We start from the raw sequence: 24,060 nt of genomic DNA, 5'->3' as shown, positions 1-24,060 counted from the left end.
TCTATAATATGTAGTATATACACCAACTCACTATTCTCTCTCATGTAAAATACCGAAACTCCAATTTTACGCAAATTGAAAAAAATCTAAATTATATCGAGGTGCCCCAAAGTTAAAAGACAATGGCTCTGAATATAGTGTGTTAGAAAAAATATGCAATGCCTTATTCTACTCTGTTTTGGAGTATATACACCAACTAAGTATGCTCTCTCTTGTAAAATACCGAAATTCTAATTTTACCTGAATCGAAAAAATATAAATATTATATAGGCACCACAATGTTAAAAGAAAAATTGCTCTGAAAATTATCTTTGAGAAAAAATATACAATGCCCTATTCTACTTTGTTTTGGAGTATATACACCAACTCCATGTGCTCTCTCATGTAAAATACAAATATTCTATATTTAAGCAAATCGAAAAAAAATCTAAACATTATATAGGCACCCCAATGTTAAGAACGTAATTCCTCTGAATATAATCTTTCAAAGAAAATATACAATGCCCTTTTTTACTCTGTTTTGGAGTATATACACCAACTCCATATGCTCTCTCATGTAAAATACAAAATTTGTATATTTAAGCGAATCAAAAAAAATCTAAATATTATCTAGGCACCCCAATGTTAAAAAAAAAATTTCTCTGAATATAATCTGTCAGGAAATATATACAATGCCTATTTCTACTTTGTTTTGTTATATATACACCAACTCAATATGCTCTCTCATGTAAAATAACGAAATTCTAATTTTACACGAATTGAAGGAAATTGAAATATTATCTAGGCGCCCCAAAGTTAAATGAAAATGGCTCTGAATATAGTCTGTTAGAAAAAATATACAATGCCATTTTCTACTTTGTTTTGGAGTATATACACCAACTCAGTATGCTCTCTCATGTAAAATACCGAAATTCTATGTTTACGTGAATCGAAAAAAATCTAAATATTATCTAGGCTCCCCAATGTTGAAACAAAAATTACTCTGAATATAATCTGTCAGAAAAAATATACAATGTTCTATTCTACTTTGTTTTGTAATATATACACCAACTCAATATGCTCTCTCATGTAAAATGGGGAAATTCTAATTTTACACGAATCGAAAAAAATCTAAATAATATCTATGCTTTCCAAAATTAAAAGAAAATGGCTCTAAATATAGTGTGTTAGAAAAAATATACAATGCAATTTTCTACTCTTTTTTGGAGTATATACACCAACTCAGTATGCTCTCTCATGTAAAAGACAGAAATTCTAATTTTACGCGAATCAAAAAAAAACTAAATAATATCTAGGTACCCCAAAGTTAAAAGAAAATGGCCCTGAATATAGTCTGTTAGAAAAAATTTACAATGCATTATTCTACTTTGTTTTGCAGTATATACACCAACTCAGTATGCTATCACATGTAAAATAAAGAAATTCCAAATTTACGTGAATCGAAAAAAACCTAAATATTATCTAGGCACACCAATGTTAAAAGAAAAATTGCTCTAAATATAATCTGTCAGAAAAAATATACAATGCCCTTTTCTACAATGTTTTGGATTATATACACCAACTCAATATGCTCTCTCATGTAAAATACAGAAATTCTAATTTTACGTAAATCGAAAAAAATCTAAATAATATCTAGGAGCCCCAAAGTTAACAAAAAATGGCTATGAATATAGTCTGTTAGAAAAAATATACAATGCCTTATTCTACTCTCTTTTGGAGTATATACACCAACTCAGTATGCTATCTCATGTAAAATACCAAAATTCTGATTTTACGTGAATCGAAAACAATCTAAATATTATTTAGGCAACCCAATGATAAAAACAAAACTGCTGTGAGTACAATCTGTCACAAAAAATGTACAATGCCTTATTCTACTCTGTTTTGTATATATACACCAACTCCATATGCTCTCTCATGTAAAGTACAGAAATATTATATTTAAGCGAACCGAAAAAAATCTCAATATTATCTAGGCATTCCAATGTTAAAAGAAAAATTTCTCTGAATATGATCTGTCAGTAAAAATATACGATGACCTCTTCTACTCTATTTTGTAGTATATACACCAACTCAATATGCTCTCTTATGTAAAATACCGAAATTCTAATTTTACCCGAATCGAAAAAATCTAAATATTATCTAGGCACCCCAATGTTAAAAACAAAATTGCTCTGAATATAGTCTTTCAGAAAAAATATACAATGCCCTATTTTACTTTGTTTTGGAGTATATATACCAACTCAATATGCTCTCTCATGTAAAATACAAAAGTTCTATATTTAAGCGAATCAAAAAATATCTAAATATTATCTAGGCACCCCAATGTTAAAAGCAAAATTTTTTTGAATATAAACTGTCAGAAGAAATATACAATGCAGTTTTATACTCTGTTTTGCAGTATATACACCAATTCAATATACTCTGTCATGTAAAATACCGAAATTCTAATTTTACGTGAATCGAAAAAAATCTAAATAATATCTAGGTGCCCCAAAGTTAAAAAAAAATGGCTCTGAATACACTCTGTTAGAGAAAATATACAATTCCTTATTATACTCTGTTTTCGAGTATATACACCAACTCAGTGTGCTCTCTCATGTAAAATACTGAAATTCTAATTTTATGTGAATCAAAAAAAAGCTAAATATTATCTAGGAAACCCAATGTTAAAAACAAAATTGCTGTGAATATAATCTGTCAGAAAAAATATACAATGCTCTATTCTACTCTCTTTTAAACTATATACACAAACGCCATATGCTCTCTCATGTAAAATTCAGAAATTCTATATTTAAGCGAATTGAAAAAAATCTAAATATTATCTAGGCACCCGAATGTTAAAAGAAAAATTGCTCTGAATATAATCTGTCAGAAAAAATATACAATGACCTTTTCTACTCTGTTTTTTAGTATATACACCAACTCAATATCCTCTCTCATGTAAAATACAGAAATTCTAATTTTATTCTAATCGAAAAATCTAAATATTATCTAGGCACTGCAATGTATAAAGCAATATTTCTCTGAATATAATCTGTCAGAAAAATATACAATGCCCTATTCTACCCTGTTGTGGAGTATATACACCAAGTAAGTATGCTCGAGTATATACACCAACTCAGTGTGCTCTCTCATGTAAAATACTGAAATTCTAATTTTATGTGAATCGAAAAAAATCTAAATTTTATCTAGGCACCCCAATGTTAAAAAGAAATTGCACTGAATATAGTCTGTCAGAGAAAATATACAATGCCCTATTCTACTCTGTTTTGGATTATATACACCAACTTCATATGCTCTTTCATGTTAAATACTGATATCCTATATTTAAGCAAATCAAAAAAAACCTAAATATTATCTAGGCACTTTAATGTTAAAAGTAAAATTGCTCTGAATATAATCTGTTATAAAAAATATACAATGCTTTTTTCTACTATTTTTTGGAGTATATACACCAACTAAATATGCTCTCTCATGTAAAATACCGAAATTCAAATTTTACATGAATCGATAAAAATTTAAATAATATCTAGGTGCCACAAAGTTAAAAGAAAATGGCTCTGAATATAGTCTGTTAGAAAAAAAATACAATGCCTTATTCTAGTTTGTTTTAGAGTATATACACCAACTCAGTATGCTCTCTCATGTAAAATACCGAAATTCTAATTTTACATGAATCGAAAATAAATCAAAATATTATCCAGGCACCCCAATGTTAACAGCAAAATTGCTCTGAATATAATCTGTCAGAAAAAATATACAATGCCCTATTCTACTCTGTTTTAGAGTATATAAACAAACTCAATGTGCTGTCTCATGTAAAATACAGAAATTCTAATTTTATGCAAATGGAAAAAAATCTAAATAATATGTAGGCTCCCCAAAGTTAAAAGAAAATGGCTCTGAATATAGTCTGTTAGAAAAAATATACAATGCCTTATTCTACTCTGTTTTGGAGTGTAAACACCAACTAAGTATGCAATCTTATGTAATATACAGAAATTCTAATTTTACGTGAACCGAACAAAATCTAAATATTATCTCGGTACACCAATCTTAAAAACAAAATTTCTCTGAATATAATCTGTCAGAAAAAAATATACAATGCCTTTTCTAGTCTGTTTTGTAGTATATACACCAACTCAGTATGCCCTCTCATGTAAAATACGGAACTTTTAAATTTACATGTATCGAAAGAAATCTGAATATTATCTAGGCACCCCAATGTTAAAAGCAAAATTGCTCCGAATATAATCTGTCAGAAAAAATATACAATGCCTTTTCTACTCTGTTTTGTAGTATATACACCAACTCAATATACTCTCTCATGTAAAATACCGAAATTCTATTTTTACACTTATCGAAAGAAATCTAAATAATATCTAGTCGCCCCAAAGTTAAAAGAAAATGGTTCTGAATATAGTCTGTTAGAAAAAATATACAATGCCTTATTCAACTCTGTTTTGGAGTATATACACCAACTCAATATGCTCTCTCATGTAAAATAGAGAAATTCTAATTTTACCCGAATCAAAAATATCTAAATATTATCTAGGCACCCCAATTTTAAAAACAAAATTGTTCTTAATATAATCTGTGAGAAAAAATATACAATGCCCTATTCTACTCTGTTTTAGAGTATATACACCGACTCCATATGCTCTTTAATGTAAAATACACAAATTCTATATTTATGCAAATCGAAAAAAATCTATGTATTATCTAGGCACCCCAACGTTAAAAACAAAAGTGCTCTGAATATAATCTGTCAGAAAAAATATACAATACTTTATTCTACTCTCTTTTGAAGTATATACACCAACTCCACATTCTCTCTCATGAAAATACCGAAATCCTATATTTAAGCGAATCGAAAAAAATCTAAATATTATCTAGGCACCCCAAAGTAAAAAGCAAAATTGCTCTAAATTTAACGTGTCAGAGAAATTATACAATGCCTTTTCTACTATTTTTTGTAGTATATACACTAACTCAATATGTTCTCTTATGTAAAATACTGAAATTCCATTATTACGCAAATCGAAAAGAAGCTAAATAATACCTAGGCGCCCCAAAGTTAAAAAAAAATGGCGCTTCATATAGTCTTTTAGAAAAAAATATACAATGCCTTACTCTACTCTGTTTTGGGGTATATACACCAACTCAGTATGCTCTCTCATGAAAAATACAGAAATTCTAATTTTACCCGAATTAAAGAAATCTAAATATAATCTAGTCACCCCAGTGTTCAAAACAATATTGCTCTGAATATAATCTGTCAGAAAAAATATAAAATGCCCTATTCTACTCTGTTTCAGAGTATATACACCAACTCAATTTGCTCTCTCATGTAAAATACAAAAACTCTATATTTAAGCGAATCAAATAAAATCTAAATATTATCTAGGCACCCCAATGTTAAAAGCAAAATTGCTCTGAATATAATCTGTCAGAAAAAATATACAGTGCCATATTCTACTCCGTTTTGGAGTATATACACACACTCAGTATGCTCTCTCATGTAAAATACCGAAATTCTAATTTCATGGAAATCGAAAAAATCTAAATATTATCTAGGCACCACAATGTTTAAAACAACATTGCTCTGAATATAATATGTCAGAAAAAATATACAATGCCCTATTCTACTCTGTTTTGTGTTATATAAACCAACTCCATATGCTTTCTCATGTAAAATACAGAAATTCTATATTTAAGCGAATCGAAAAAAATCTAAATATTATCTAGGCACCCCAATGTTAAAAACAAAACTGCTCTGAATATAGTCTGTCAGAAAAAATATACAATGCCCTATTGTACACTGTTTTGGAGTATATACACCAACTCCATATGCTCTCTCCTTTAAAATAAAGAAATTCTATATTTAAGCAAATAGAAAAAATCTAAATATTAACTAGGCAACCCAAGTATAAAAGCAAAGCTGCTCTGAATATAATCTGTCAGAACAAATATGCAATGCTTTTTTCAACTCTGTTTTGGAATATATACACAAACACAATATGCTCTATCATGTAAAATACCAAAATTCTAATTTTACGTGAATCGAAAAAATCTAAATAATATCTAGACGCCCCAAAGTTAAAAGAAAATGGCCTTGAATATAGTCTGTTAGAAAAAATATACAATCCCTTATTCTACTCTGTTTTGGAGTATATACACCAACTCAGTATGCTCTCTCATGTAAAATACAGAAATTGTAATTTTACGTGAATCGAATAAAATCGAAATATTATCGCGGCACCCCAATGATAAAAACAAAATTGCTATGAATATAATCTGTCCGAGAAAATATACAATGCCCTATTCCACTCTCTTTTGAAGTATATACACCAACTCAGTATGCTCTCTCGTTTAAAATAACGAAATTATAATTTTACGTGAATGGAAAAAAATATAAATATCGAGGTACCCCAATGTGAAAAACAATATTGCTCTGAATATAATCTGTCAGAAAAAATATGAAATGAACTTTTATACTCTGTTTTGGATTATATACACCAACTCAATATGCTCTCTCGTGTAAAATACCGAAATTCTAATTTTACGTGAATCGAAACAAATCTAAATAATATCTAGGTGCCCCAAAGTTAAAAGAAAATGGCTCTGAATATCCTCTGTTAGAGACAATATACAATGACCTTTTCTACTCCCTTTTGTAGTATATACACCAACTCAGTACGCTCTCTCATGTAAAATACCGAAATTCTAATTTTATGTGAATCGAAAAAAAACTAAATATTATCTAGGAAACCCAATGTTAAAAAGAAAATTGCTGTGAATAAAATCTGTCAGAAAAAATATACAATGACCTCTTCTACTCTGTTTCAGAGTATATATACCAACTCCAATACTCTCTCATGTAAAATACAGAAATTCTATATTTAAGTGAATCGAAAAAGATCTTAATATTATCTAGGCACCCCTATGTTAAAAGCAAAATTTCTCTGAATATAATCTATCTGAAAAAATATACAATGCCCTATTCTACCCTGTTTTGGAGTATATACACCAACTCAGTATGCTCACTCATGTAAAATACCGAAATTCAAATTTTAAGTGAATTGAAAAAATCTAAATATTTTCTAGGCACCCCAAAGTTAAAAGCAAAATTGCTCTGAATATACTCTGTAAGAAAAAATATACAATGCCCTTATCTACTTAGTTTTTGAGTATATACACCAACTCAATATGCTCTCTCATGTAAAACACAGAAATTCTTATTTTACACGAATCGAAAAAAATCTAAATAATATCTAGGCGCCCCAAAGTTAAAAAAAAATGGCTCTGAAAATAGTATGTTAGAAAAAATATACAATGCCTTATTTTACTTTGTTTTGGAGTATATACACCAACTCAGTATGCTCTCTCATGTAAAATACACAAATTCGAATTTTACCCGAATCGAAAAAATCTAAATATTATCTAGGAAGCCCAATGTTAAAAGCAAAATTGCTCTGAATATAATCTTTCAGAAAAAATATACAAAGTTCTATTCTACTCTGTTTCGGAGTATATAAACCAACTCCATATGCTCTATCATGTAAAATACAGAAATTCTATATTTAAGCAAATCGAATAAAATCTAAATATTATCTAGGCACCCCAATGTTAAAAGCAAAATTTCTCTGAATATAATCTTTCAGAATAAATATACAATGCCCTTTCCTACTTTGTTTTGGAGTATATACACCAACTCTATAGGCTCTCTCATGTAAAAAACAGAAATTCTAATATTACGTGAATCGAAAAAAACCTAAATAATATCTAGGCACCCCAAAGTAAAAAGAAAATGGCTTTGAATATAGTCTGTTAAAAGAAATATACAATACCCTATTCTACTTTATTTTGAAGTATATAGAACAACTCCATTTTCTGTGTCTTGTAAAATACAGAAATTCTATATTTAATTGAATCGAAAAAAATCTAAATATTATCTAGGCACCCCAATGTTAAAAACAAAACTGCTCTGAATATAATCTGTCAGGAAAAATATACAATGCCCTATTCTACTCAGTTTTGGAGTATATACACCGACTCAATATGCTCTCTCATGTAAAATACAGAAATTATATATTTAAGCAAATCGAAAAATATCTAAATATTATCTAGGCACCCCAATGTTAAATGAAAAATTGGTCTAAATATAATCTGTCATAAAAAATGTACAATGCCCTATTCTACTCTGTTTTGGAGTATATACACCAACTCAATATGCTCTCTCAAGTAAAATACAAAAATTATATATTTAAGCGAATCGAAAAAAATCTAAATATTATCTAGGCACCCCAATGTTAAAAACAAACCTTTTCTGAATATAATCTGTCATAAAAAATATACAATGCTCTATTCTACTCTGTTTTGGAGTATATACACCAACTCCATATGCTCTCTTCTGTGAAATACAGAAATTGTGTATTTAAGCGAATCGAAAAAAATCTAAATATTATCTAGGCACCCTAATGTTTAAAGCAAAATTGCTATGAATATAATCTGTCAGAAAAAATATACAATGCCCTTTTCTACTCGGTTTTTGAGTATGTACACAAACTCAATATGCTCTCTCAGGTAAAATACCGAAATTCAAATTTTATGCGAATCAAAAAAAATCTAAATAATATCTAGGCGCCCGAAAGTTAAAAGAAAATGGCGCTGAATATAGTCTGTTAGAAAAAAAATACAATGTCTTACTCTACTCTCTTTTGGAGTATATACAACAACTCAGTATGCTCTCTCATGTAAAATAGAGAAATTGTAATTTTACCAGGATCGAATAAATCTAAATATAATCTAGGCGCCCCAAAGTTAAAAGAAAATGACTCTGAATATAGTCTTTTAGAAAAAATATACAATGCCTTATTCTACTCTCTTTTAAAGTATATACACCAACTCAGTATGCTCTATCATGTAAAATACAGAAATTTTAATTTTACGTGAATCGAAAAAATCTAAATATTATCTAGGCACCCCAATGATAAAAACAAAATTGCTCTGAATATAATCAGTCAGAAATAAAATTCACAATGCCTTATTCTACTCTGTTTTGGAGTATATCGACCAACTCCGTATGCTCTCTCATATAAAATACAGAAACTCTATATTTAAGCGAATCCAATAAAATCTAAATAAAATCTAGGCACCACAATGTTAAAAGGAAAATTGCTCTGAATATAATCTGTCAGAAAAAATACACAATGCCCTATTCTACTCTGTTTTGGAGTATATAAACCAACTGAATATGCTGTCTCATGTAAAATATCAATATTCTAATTGTACGCGAATTGAAAAAAAATCTAAATAATATCTAGGCGCCCAGAAGTTAAACTAAAATGTTTCTGAATATAGTCTGTTAGAAAAAATATACAATGCCTTATTCTACTCTGTTTTGGAGTATATATACCAACTCAGTATGCTCTCTCATGTAAAATACAGAAATTCTAATTTTACCCAAATCGAAAAAATCTAAATATTGTCTAGGCACCCCTATGTTAAAAAAAATTGCTCTGAATATAATCTGATATAAAAAAAATACACAATGTTTTATTCTACTCTGTTTTGGAGTATATAGACCAACTCCATATGTTCTCTCATGTAAAATACAGAAATTCTATATTTAAGCGAATTGAAAAAAATCTAAATATTATCTAGGCACCCAAATGTTAAAAACAAAACTGTTCTAAATATAATCTGTCAGAAAAAATATACAATGCCCTATTCTACTCTGTTTTGGAGTATATAAACCAACTCCATATGCTCTCTGATGTAAAATACAGACATTATATATATAAGCGAATCGAAAAAAATCTAAATATTATCTAGGCACCCCAATTTTAACAGCAAAATTGCTCTTAATATAATCTGTCAGATAAAATATACAATGCCCTTTTCTACTTTGTTTTGTAGTATATACACCAACTCAATATTCTCTCTCATGTAAAATACCGAAATTCTAATATTACGCGAATCGAAAAAATCTAAATAATATCTAGGCGCCCCAAAGTTAAAAGAAAATGGCTCTAAATATACTCCATTAGAGTAAAGATACAATGCCCTATTCTACTCTGTTTTGGAGTATATACACCAACTCTGTATGCTCTCTCATGTAAAATACAGAAATTGTAATTTTACCTGAATCGAAAAAATCTAAATATAATCTAGGCACCCCAATGTTAAAAACAAAATAGCTCTGAATATGATCTGTCAGAAAAAATATACAATGCCCTATTATACTATATTTTGGAGTATATACACCAACTCAGTATGCTCTCTCATGTAAAATACAGAAATTCTAATTATACTTGAATCGAAAAAATCTAAATATTCTCTAGGGATCCCCAATATTAAAAACAAAATTGCTCTGAATATAATCTGTCAGAAAAAATATACAATGCCCTATTCTACTCTATATTGGAGTACATACACCAACTCCATATGCTCTCTCACGTAAAATACTGAAATTCTATATTTAAGTAAATCGAATAAAATCTAAATATTATCTAGGCACCCCAATGTTAAAAGCAAAATTGCTCTGAATATAATCTGTCAGAGGAAATATGCAATGTCCTTTTCTGCTCTGTTTTGGAGTATATACACCAACTCAATATGCTCTCTCATGTAAGACACAGAAATTCTATATTTAAGCGAATCGAATAAAATCTAAATATTATCTAGGCACCCCAATATTAAACGCACAATTTCTCTGAATATAATCTGTAAGAAAATATATACAATGCCCTTTTTTACTCTATTTTCGAGTATATACACCAACTCAATATGCTCTCTCATGTAAAATAACGATATTCTAATTTTAGGAGAATCGAAAAAAATCTAAATAATATCTAGGCACCCCAAAGTTGAAATAATATGGCTCTAAATATAGTCTGTTAGAAAAAATATACAATGCCTTATTCTACTCTGTTTTGGAGTATATACACCAACTCAGTATGCTCTCTGATGTAAAATACAGAAATTATTATTTTACCCGAATCAAAATAATCTAAATATTATCTAGACCCCCAATTTTAAAAACAAAATTGCTCTTAATATAATTTGTCAGAAAAAATATAAAATGCCCTATTCTATTATGTTTTGGAGTATATACACAAACACAGTATGCTCTCTCATTTAAAATACCGAAATTCTAATTTTACGTGAATTGAAAAAATCTAAATATTATCTAGGCACCCCAATGTTAAAAACAAAATTGCTCGGAATATAATCTGTCAGAAAAAATATACAATGCCCTATTCTACTCTGTTTTGGTGTATATAAACCAACTCAATATGCTTTCTCATGTAAAATACAGAAATTATATATTTAAGCGAATTGAAAAAAATTTAAATATTATCTAGGCATCCTAATGTAAAAAAAAAAATTGTTCTGAATATAATCTGTCAGAAAAAATATACAATGCCCTATTCTACTCTGTTTTGGAGTATATAAACCAACTCCATATGCTCTCTCATGTAAAATACAGAAATTATATATTTAAGCGAATCGAAAAAATATCTAAATATTATCTAGGCACCCCATTGTTAAAAGCAAAATTGCTCTTAATATAATCTGTCAGAAAAAATATACAACGCCATTTTCTACTCTGTTTTGTAGTATATACAACAACTCAATATGCTCTCTCATATTAAATACTGAAATTCTAATATTACGCAAATCAAAAAAAATCTAAATAATATCTAGGCACTTCAAAGGTAAAAGAACATGGCGCTGAATAAAGTCTGTTAGAAAAAATATACAATGCCTTACTCTACTCTGTTTTGGAGTATATACACCAACTCAGTATGCTCTCTCATGTAAAATACAGAAATTCTAGTTTTACGTGAATCGAAAAAATCTAAATATTATCTAGGCACACCAATGTTAAAAACGAAATTGCACTGAATATAATCTGTCAGGGAAAATATAGAATGTTGTATTCTACTCTTTTTCGGAGTATATACACCAACTCCATATGCTGTCTCATGTAAAATACAGAAATTCTATATTTAAGAGAATCTAAAAATAATCTAAATACTATCTAGGCACCTCAATGTTAAAAGCAAAATTGCTATGAATGCAATCTGTCAGAAAAAAATATACAATGCTTTTTTCTACTCTGTTTTGTAGTATATAAAGCAACTCCATATACGCTCTCTTGTAAAATACAGAAATTCTGTATTTAAGCGAATCGAAAAAAATCTAAATATTATCTAGAAACCCCAATGATAAAAGCAAAATTGTTCTGAATATAATCTGTCAGAAAAAATATACAATGCCCTATTCTACTGTGTTTTGGAGTATATACACCAACTCAGTATGCTCTCTCATGTAAAATACAGAAATTCTAATTTTACCGGAATCGAAATAACCTAAATATAATCTAGGTACCCCAATGTTAAAAACAAAATAGCTCTGAATATAATCTGATAAAAAAAATTTACAATACCCTATTCTACTCTGATTTGGAGTATATACATCAACTCAGTATGCTCTCTCATGTAAAATACCAAAATTTTAATTTTACTGAATCAAAAAAATCTAAATATTATCTAGACACCCCAATGTTAAAAACAAAATTGCTCTGAAAGTAATCTGTCAGAGAAAATATACAATGTCGTTTTCTACTCTATTTCGGAGTATATACACCAACTCCATATGCTGTCTCATGTAAAATACAGAAATTCTATATTTAAGCGAATCGAAAAATATGTAAATATTATCTAGGCACACCAATGTTAAAAGCAAAATTACTCTGAATAAAATCTTTCAGAAAAAATATACAATGCCCTTTTCTACTCTGTTTTGGAGTATATACACCAACTCAATATGCTCTCTCATGTAAAATACTGAAGTTCTATATTTAAGCGAATCAAAAAATCTAAACATTATCTAGGCACCCCAATTTTAAAAGCAAAATTTCTCTGAATATAATCTATCAGACAAAATATACAATGCCCCTTTCTACTCTGTGTTGGAGTATATACACCAACTCAATATGATCTCTCATGTAAAATACCGAAATTCTAATTTTACGTGAATTGAAAAAAATCTTAATACTATCTCGGTGCCCCAAAGTGAAAAGAAAATGGCTCTGAATATAGTCTGTTATAAAAAATATACAATGCTTTATTCTACTCTGTTTTGGAGTATATACACCAACTCCCTCTTCTCTTTCATGTAAAATACCGAAATTCTAATTTTACCCGAATCGAAAAAATCTAAATATTATCTAGGCACCCCAATGTCAAAAACAAAATTGCTCTGAATATAATCTTTCAGAGAAAATATACAATGCCCTATTCTACTCTGTTTGAGAGTATATACCCCAACTCCATATGCTCTCTCATGTAAAATACAGAAATTCTATATTTAAGCGAATAGAAAAAAAATCTAAATATTATCTAGGCACCCCAATGTTAAAAGAAAAATTGCTCTGAATATACTTTGTCAGAAAAAATATACAATGCCCTTTTATACTCTGTTTTGTAGTATATACACCAACTCAATATGCTCTCTCATGTAAAATACAGAAATTCAAATTTGACCTGAATCAAAATAAATCTAAATATTATCTAGGCACCCCAATATTAAAAGCAAAATTTCTCTGAATATTATCTGTCAGAAAAAATATATAATGCCCTATTCTACTGTTTTGAAGTATATACACCAACTCAGTATGCTCTCTCATGTAAAATACCGAAATTCTAAGTTTACGTTTTTCCAAAAAAAATCTAAATATAATCAAGGCACCCCAATGTTAAAAACAAAATTGCCCTGACTATAATCTGTCAGAAAAAATATACAATGTTCTATTCTACTCTGTTTTTGAGTATATACACCAACTCCATATGCTCTCTCATGTAATATACAGAAATTCTATATTTAAAAGAATCGAAAAATATCTAAGTAATATCTAGGCACGCCAATGTTAAAAACAAAATTTCTCTGAGTATAATCTGTCAGAAAAAATATACAATGTCCTAATCTACTCTCTTTTGGAGTATATACACCAACTACATATACTCTCTCATGTAGTATACAGAAATTCTATATTTAAGTGAATCGAAAAATATCGAAATATTATCTAGTCACCCGAATGTTAAAAGCAAAATTGCTCTGAATATAGTCTGTCAGAAAAAATATACAATTTCCTTTTCTACTCTGTTTTAGAGTATATACTCCAACTCCACATGCTCTCTCATGTAAAATACAGAAATTCTATATTTAATCTAATCTAAAAAAATCTAAATAATATCTAGGCACCCCAAAGTTAAAGGAAAATGACTCTGAATATAGTGTGTTAGAAAAAATATACAATGCCGTATTTCACTCTTTTGCAATACATACAACAACTCCATATACTCTCTCATGTAAAATAGAGAAATTGTATATTTAGGCGTATCGAAAAAATCTAAATATTATTTGGCACCCCAACGTTAAAAGTAAATGTCTCTGAATATAGTCTGTTAGAAAAAATATACAATGCCTTATTCTACTCTGTTTTGGAGTATATACACTAACTCAGTATGCTCTCTCATGTAAAATAATGAAATTCAAATTTTACCCAAATATAAAAAATCTAAATATAATCTAGGGACCCCAATGTTAAAAAAAAATTGCTCTGAATATAATCTGTCAGAAAAAATATACAATGCCCTATTCTACGCTGTTTTGTAGTATGTACACCAACTGAATATGCTCACTCATTTGAAATACAAAAAAATTCTAATTTTAACCGAATAAAAAAATCTAAATATTATCAAGGCACACCAATGTTAAAAACAAAATTGCTCTGAATATAATCTGTTGGAAAAAATATACAATGCCTTATTCTACTCTGTTTATGAGTATATACACCAACTCAGTTTTCTCTCTCATGTAAAATACCGAAATTCAAATTTTACGTGAATCGAAAGAAGTCTAAATATTATCTAGCAACCCCAATGTTAAAAACAAAATTGCTCTGAATATAATCTGTGAGAAAAAATATACAATGACATATTCTACTTGTTTTTGGAGTATATACACCAACTCAGTATGCTCTCTCATGTAAAATACAGAAATTCTTTATTTAAGCAAATCAAAAAATATCTAAATATTATCTAGGCACCCCAATGTTAAAGCAAAATTCCTCTGAATACAATCTGTCAGAAAAAATATACAACGCCTTTTTCTACTCTGTTTTGTAGTATATACACCAACTCAGTATGCTCTCTCATGTAAAATACCGAAATTCTAACTTTACGTGAATCGAAAAAAATCTAAATATTATCTAGGAACTTCAATGCTAAAAGCAAAATTGCTCTGAATATAGTCTGTCAGAAAAAACTATACAATGCCCTTTTCTAATCTGTTTTTTAGTATATACACCAACTCAATATGCTCTCTCATTTAAAACACCGAAATTCTAACCTTAGGGAAATCGAAAAAAATCTTATTAATATCTAGGCGTGACTTAGTTAAAAGCAAATGGCTCTGAATATAGTCTGTTATAAAAAGTATACAATGCCTTATTCTACTCTTTTTTGGAGTATATAAACCAAATCAGTATGCTCTCTCATGTAAAATACCGGAATTATAATTTTACCCGAATCGAAAAAATCTAAATATTATCTAGGTACCCCAATGTTAAAAAAACAATTGCTCTAAATATAATCTGTCAGAAAAAATACACAATGCCGTATTGTACTCTTTTTTTGAGTATATAGACCAACTCCATATTCTCTCTCATGTAAAATACAGAAATTGTATATTTAAGTGTATTGAAATAAATCTAAATATTGTCTACGCACCACAATGTTAAATGCAAAGTTCCTCTCCATATAATCTGTCACAAAAGATATACAATGCCCTTTTCTACTCTTTTTTGTAGTATATACACCAACTCAATATGCTCTCTCTTGTAAAATACCGAAATTCTAATTTTACGCGGATCGAAAAAAAGCTAAATAATATCTAGGCGCCCAAAAGTTAAAAGATAATGACTCTGAATATAGTCTGTTAGGGAAAATATACAACGCCTTTTTCTACTCTGTTTTGGAGTATATACACCAACTCAGTATGCTCTCTCATGTAAACTACAGAAATCGTAATTTTACGTGAATCAAAAAAAATCTAAATATTATCTAGGCACCCGAATGATAAAAACAAAATTGCTCTGAATGTAGTCTGTCAGAAAAAATATACAATGCCCTATTCGACTCTGTTTTGGATTATATACACCAACTCAGTATGCTCTTTCATGTAACATACCGAAATTCTAATTTTACCCGAATCGACAAAATTTAAATATTATCTAGGCACCCCAATGTTAAAATCAAAATTTCTCTGAATATAATCTGTTAGAAAAATTATACAATGCCTTATTCTACTCTGTTTTGGAGTATATACACCAAGTCAGTATGCTCTCTCATGTAAAATACTGAAATTCTAATTTTACGCGAATCGAAAAATATCTAAATATTAGCTAGGCACCCCAATGTTATAAACAAAATTGCTCTGAATATAATCTGTCCGAAAAAATATACAATGCTCTATTCTACTCTGTTTTGGAGTACATACACCAACTCCATATGCTCTCTCATGTAAAATACAAAAATTCTATATTTGACCGAATCGACAAAAATCTAAATAATATCTAGGCACCCCAATGTTAAAAGCAAAATTTCTTTGAATATAATCTGTCAGAAAAAATATACAATGCCCTTTTCTACTCTGTTTTGTATTATATACACTACCTCAATATGCTATCTCATGTAAAATACCGAAATTCAAATTTTATGCGAATCGAAAAAAATCCAAATAATATCTAGGCGCCCCAAAGTTAAAAGAAAATGGCTATGAATATACTCTGTTAGAAAAAATATACAATGCCTTATTCTACTCTGTTTTGGAGTATATACACCGACTCAGTATGCTCTCTCATATAGAACACCGAAATTCTAAATTTACGTGATTGGAAAAAAATATAAATATTATCTAGGCACCCGAATGTTAAAAGCAAAATTGCTCTGAATATAATCTGTCAGAATAAATATACAATGCCCTTTTCTACTCTGTTTTCGAGCATATACACCAACTCAATATGCTCTCTCAGGTAAAATACTGAAATTCTAATTTTACGTGAATCAAAAAAAATCTAAGTAATATCTAGGAGCCCCCAATTTAAAAGAAAATGAGTCTGAACATAGTCTGTTACAGAAAATATACAATGCCTTATTCTACTCTGTTTTGGAGTATATACACCAGCTCAGTATGCTCTCTCATGTAAAATACAGAAATTCTAATTTCACCCGAATCAAAAAAATCTAAATAATATCTAGGCACCCCAATGTTAAAAACAAAATTGCTGTGAATATAATCTGTCAGAAAACATATGCAATGCCCTATTCTACTCTGTTTTGGAGTATATAAACCAACTCAGTATGCTCTCTCAGGTAAAATACTGAAATTCTAATTTTACGTGAATCAAAATAAATCTAAATATTATCTAGGAACCGGAATGTTAAAAAGAAAATTGCTCTGAATACAATGTGTTTGAAAAAGTATACAATGACCTTTTCTACTTTGTTTTCGATAATATACACCAACTCAATGTGCTCTCTCATGTAAAATAATGAAATTCTAATTTTACGCTAATCGAAAAAAACCTAAATCATATCTAGGTGCCTCAAAGTTAAAAGAAAATGGCTATGAATATATTCTCTTAGAAAAAAAAATGCCTTATTCTACTCAGGTTTGGAGTATATACACCAACTCAGTATGCTCTCTCATGTAAAATAACAAAATTCAATTTTACCCAATTCGAAAAAATTTAAATATTATCTAGCCCGCTAATGTTAACAACAAACTTGCTCTGAATATAATCTGTCAGAAAAAATATACAATGCCCTTTTCTACTCTGTTTTGGAGTACATACAGCAACTCCATATGCTCTCTCATATAAAATACAGAAATTCTATATTTAAGCGAATCGAAAAATATCTAAATATCATCTAGGCACCCGAATGTTAAAAGCAAAATTGCTCTGAATATAATATGTCAAAAAATATATATAATGCCGTTTTCTACTCTGTTTTGGAGTATATACACCAACTCCATATGCTCTCTCATGTAAAATACCGAAATTCTAATTTTACGCGAATGGAAAAAACCTAAATAATATCTAGGCACCCCAAAGTTAAAAAAAGTGGCTCTGAATATAGTCTGCGAAGAAAAAATATGCAATGCCTTATTCTACTCTGTTTTGGAGTATATAAACCAACTCAGTATGCTCTCTCATGTAAAGAACCAAAATTCTAAATTTACGAGAATCGAATATAATCTAAATATTATCTAGGCACCCCTATGTTAAGAGCAAAGTTGCTCTGAATATAATCTGTCAGAAAAAATATACAATGCCCTTTTCTTCTCTGTTTTGGAGTATATACACCAACTCCATATGCTCTCTCGTGTAAAATACAGAAATTCTATATTTAAGCGAATCGAAAATAATCTAAATAATATCTAGGCGCCCCAAGGTTAAAAGAAAATGGCTCTGAATATAGTATGATAGAAAAAATGTACAATGCCTTATTCTACTATGTTTTGGAGTATATACACCAACTCAGTATGCTCTCTCCTGTAAAATACAGATATTCTAATTTTACCTGAATTGAAAAAATCTAAATATTATCAAGGCACCCCAATGTTAAAAACAAAATTGCTCTGAATATAACCTCTTAGAAAAAATGTACAATGCGCATTTCTACTCTGTTTTTGAGTATATACACCAACTCCACATGCTCTCTCATGCAAAATACAGAAATTTTATATTTAAGCGAATCGAAAAAAATCTAAATATTATCTAGGCAACCAAATGTTAAAAACAAAATTTCTCTGAATATCATCTGTCAGAAAAAATATACAATGCCCTTTTCTACTCTGTTTTGGAGTATATACACCAACTCAGTATGCTCTCTCATGTAAAATACCAAAATTCTAATTTTACGTGAATCGAAAAAATCTAAATATTATCAAGGCACCTCAATGTTTAAAGCAAAATTGCTGTGAATATAATCTTACTGACAAAATATTCAATGTCCTTGTCTACTTCGTTTTGGAGTGTATAAACCAAATCAATATGCCCTCTCATGTAAAATACCGAAATTCTTATTTTATGCGAATCGAAAAAAATCTAAATAATATCTAGGCACCAAAATGATAAAAACAAAATTGCTCTGAATATAATCTGTCAGAAAAAATATACAATGCCCTATTCTACTCTGTTTTGGGGTATATAAAACAACTCCATATGCTCTCTCATATAAAATACAGAAATTCTATATTTAAGCGAATCGAAAAAAATCTAAATATTATCTAGGCACCCAAATGTCGAAAGCAAAATTGCTCTGAATATAATCTGTCAGAAAAAATACACAATGCCCTATTCTACTCTATTTTGTAATATATACACCAACTCCATATACTCTCTTATGTAAAATACAGAAATTCCAATTTTAGCAGAATCGAAAAATCTATATATTATCTAGGCACCCCAATGTTAAAAACACATATGCTCTGAATATAATCAGTCAGAAGAAATATACAATTCCCTATTCTACTCGGTATTAGAGTATGTACACCAACTGTAAATGCTCTCTAATGTAACATACCGAAATTCTAATTTTACGTGAATCGAAAATAATCTGAATAATATCAAGGTGCCCCGAAGTTAAAAGAAAATAGGTCTGAATATAGTCTGTTAGGAAAAATATACAATGCCTTATTCTACTCTGTTTTGGAGTATATACACCAGTTCAGTATGCTCTCTCATGTAAAATAAAAAAATTCTATATTTAAGCGAATCGAAAAAAATCTAAATATTATCTAGGCACCCCAATGTTAAAAGCAAAATGCTCTGAATATAGTCTTTCAGAAAAAATATACAATGCCATTTTCTACTCTGTTTTGTAGTATATACATCAACTCAATATGCTCTCTCATGTAAAATACACAAATTCGAGTTTTACCCAAATCGAAAAAATTTAAATATAATCTAGGCACCCCTATGTGAAAAAAAGAATTGCGTTGAATATAATCTGTCAGAAAAAATAAAGTATGCCCTATTCTACTCTGTTTTGGAGTATATACACCAACTCCATGTGCTCTCTCATGTAAAATACAGAAATTCTATATTAAAGCGAATCGAAAGAAATCTAAATATTATCTAGGCACCACAATGTTAAAAGCAAAATTGCTCTGAATATAATCTGTCAGAAAAATATACAATGCCCTATTGTACTTTCTTTTGGAGTATATACACAAACTACAGACGGTCTCTAATGTAAAATACAGAAATTCTTTATTTAAGAAAATCGAAAAAAATCTAAATATTATCTAGGCACCCCAATATTCAAAGCAAAATTGCTCTGAATATAATCTGTCAGAAAAAATATACAATGCTCTTTTCTACTCTGTTTTGGAGTATATTCACCAAATCCATATGCTCACTCATGTAAAAAACAGAAATTATAATTATACCTGAATCGAAAAAATCTAAATATTATCTAGGCACCCAATTGTTAAAAACAAAATTGCTTTAAATATAATCTGTCAGAAAAAATATACAATGCCTTATTCTACTGTGTTTTGGTGTATTTACACCAACTCGGTATGCTCTCTCATGTAAAATAGTGAAATTCTAATTTTACATGGATCTAAAAAAATCTAAATATTATGTAGGCACCCCAACGTTAAAAGAAAAATTGCTCTGAATATAATCTGTCATAAAAAATATACAATGCCCTATTCTACTCTGTTTTGGAGTATATATACCGACTCCATATGCTCTCTTATGTAAAATACAGAAATCCCATATTCAAGAAAATCGAAAAAAATCTATATATTATCTAGGCACCCGAATGTTAAAATTAAAATTCCTCTGAATATAATTTGTCAGAAAAAATAAACAATTCCCTATTCTACTCTGTTTTGGAGTATGTACACCAACTTAGTATGCTCTCTCATGTAAAATACAGAAATTTTAATTTTACGTGAATCGAAAAATATCTATATATTATTTAGGCACCCCAATGTTATAAATAAAATTGCTCTGAATATAGTCTGTCAGAAGAAATATACAATACGCTATTCTACTCTGTTTTGGAGTATATACACCAACTCCATATACTCTCTCATGTAAAATACAGTAATTCTATATTTAACCGAATCAAAAAAAAACTTAATAATATCTAGGCACCCCAATGTTAAAAGTAATATTGCTCTGAATATAATCTGTCATAAAAAATATACAATGCTTATTTCTACTCTGTTTTGTAGTATATACACCAACTCAATATACTATCTCATGTAAAATACCAAAATTCTAATTTTACGCGAATCGAAAAAAATCTAAATAATATCTAGGTGCCCCAAAGTTAAAAGAAAATGGCTCTGAATATAGTCTGTTAGAAAATATATACAATGCCTTATTCTACTCTGTTTTGGAGTATATACACCAACTCAGTATGCTCTCCCTTGTAAAAAACAGAAATTCTAATTTTACGAGACCAGAAAAAAATCTAAATAATATATAGGGGAGCCAATGTTAAAGGAAAATGGCTCTGAATATAGTCTGTTAGAAAAAATATACAATTCCTTATTCTACTCTGTTTTGGAATATATACACCAACTCAGTATGCTCTCAAATGTAAAATACAGAAATTCTTATTTTACCCGAATCGAAGAAATCTCAATATCATCTTGTAACCCCAACGTTAGAAACAAAATTGGTCTGAATATAATCTGTCAGAAAAAATATACAATGCCCTATTCTACTCTGTTTTGGAGTATATACACCAACTCAGTATGCTCTCTCATGTAAAATACAGAAATACTAATTTTATGTGAATCGAAAAAAAATCTAAATATTATCTGGGCACCGCAATGTTAAAAGCAAAATTGCTCTGAATATAATTTGTCAAAATAAATATACAATGCTCTATTCTACTCTGTTTTGGAGTATATACACCAACTCCATATGCTCTCTCATGTAAAATACCAAAATTCTAATTTCAGGTGAATAGAAAAAAAGTCTAAATATTATCTGGGCCCCCCAATGTTAAAAGCAAAATGGCTCTGAGTATAATCTGTCAGAAAAAATATACAATGCCCTATTGTACCCTCTTTCGGAGTATATACACCAATTCTATATGCTCTCTCATGTAAAATACAGAAATTAAAACTTTACCCGAATCGAAAAAATTTATATATTATCTAGGCATGCCAGTGTTAAAAGAAAAATTGCTATGAATATAATCTGTCAGACAAAATATACAATGCCGTTTTCTACTCTTTTTTGTAGTATATACATCAACTCAATATGCTCTTTCATGTAAAATACATAAATTCTAATTTAACGTGAATTGCAAAAAAATATAAATAATATCTAGGCTCCCCAAAAATAAAAGAAAATAGCTCTGAAAATAGTCTGTTATAAAAAATATACAATGCCTTATTCTACTCTGTTTTGTAGTATATACACCAACTCAGTATACTCTATCATATAAAATACCGAATTTTAAATTTACATGAATCGAAAAAAAATCTAAATATTATCTGGGCAACCCAATGTTAAAAGCAAAATTGCTCTGAATATAATCTGTCAGAAAAAATATGCAATGCCCTATTCTCTTCTGTTTTGGAGTATATACACCAACTCAGTATGCTCTCTCATGTAAAATACAGAAATTCTATATTTAAGAGAATCGAAAAAAATCTAAATATTATCTAGGCACCCCAATGTTAAAAGCAAAATTGCTCTTAATATAGTCTGTCAGAAAAAATATACAATGCTTTTTTCTACTCTGTTTTATAGTACATAAACCAACTCAGTATGCTCTCTCATGTAAAATACCGGTATACTAAGTTTACGTGAATTGACAAAAATCTAAATAATATCTCGGCGCCCCAAAGTAAAAAGAAAATGGCTCTGAATATAGTCTGTTAGAAGAAATATACAATGCCTTATTCTACTCTTTTTTGGAGTATATACACCAACTCAGTATGCTCTCTCATGCAAAATAGCGAAATTCAAGTTTTACGTGAATCAAAAAAAATCTAAATATTATCTAGGCACCCCAATGTTAAAAACAAAATTTCTCTGAATATAATCTGTCAGAAACAATATACAATGCTCTTTTCTACTCTGTTTTGGAGTATATACACCAAATCCATATGCTCTCTCATGTAAAATATACAAATTACATATTTAAGAGAATCGAAAAAAATCTAAATATCATCTAGGCACCCCAATGTTAAAAACAAAATTGCTCTTAATATAATCTGTCAAAGAAAATATGCAATGCCGTATTCTACTCTGTTTTGGGGTACATACACCAAATCAATATGTTCTCTCATGTAAAATACAGACATTCTATATAGGCACCCAAATGTTAAAAGCAAAATTACTCTCAATATAATCCGTCATAAAAAATATACAATACCCTTTTCTACTCTGTTTTTCAGTAAATACACTAACTCAATATGCTCTCTCATGTAAAATACCATAATTCTAATTTTACGAGAATCGAAATAAATCTAAATAATATCTAGGCACCCCAAAGTTAAAAGAAAATGTTTCTGAATATAGTCAGTTAGAAAAAATATAGAATGCTTTATTCTACTCTATTTTGGAGTATATACACGAACTCAGTATGCTCTCTCATGTAAAATACCGAAACTCAAACTTACCCGAATCAAAAATATCTAAATATTATCTAGGCACCCCAATGTTAAAAGCAAAATTACTCTGAATATAATCTGTCAGAAAAAATATACAATGCCCTATTCTATTCTGTTTTGGAGTATATACACCAACTCAGTATGCTCTCTCATGTAAAATACCGAAATTCTATTTTACGCGAATCGAAAAAAATCTAAATAATATCTAGGCACCCCAAAGTTAAAAGAAAGTGGCTCTGAATATAGTCTGTCAGAAAAAATATACAATGCCTTATTCTACACTGTTTTGGAGTATATACACCAACTCAGTATGCTCTCTCAGTT

Source organism: Callithrix jacchus, chromosome 11 (genome assembly GCF_049354715.1).
Source record: "Callithrix jacchus isolate 240 chromosome 11, calJac240_pri, whole genome shotgun sequence".
In the NCBI taxonomy this organism is placed as follows: domain Eukaryota; kingdom Metazoa; phylum Chordata; class Mammalia; order Primates; family Cebidae; genus Callithrix; species Callithrix jacchus.
This window is presented reverse-complemented; position numbering follows the sequence as displayed.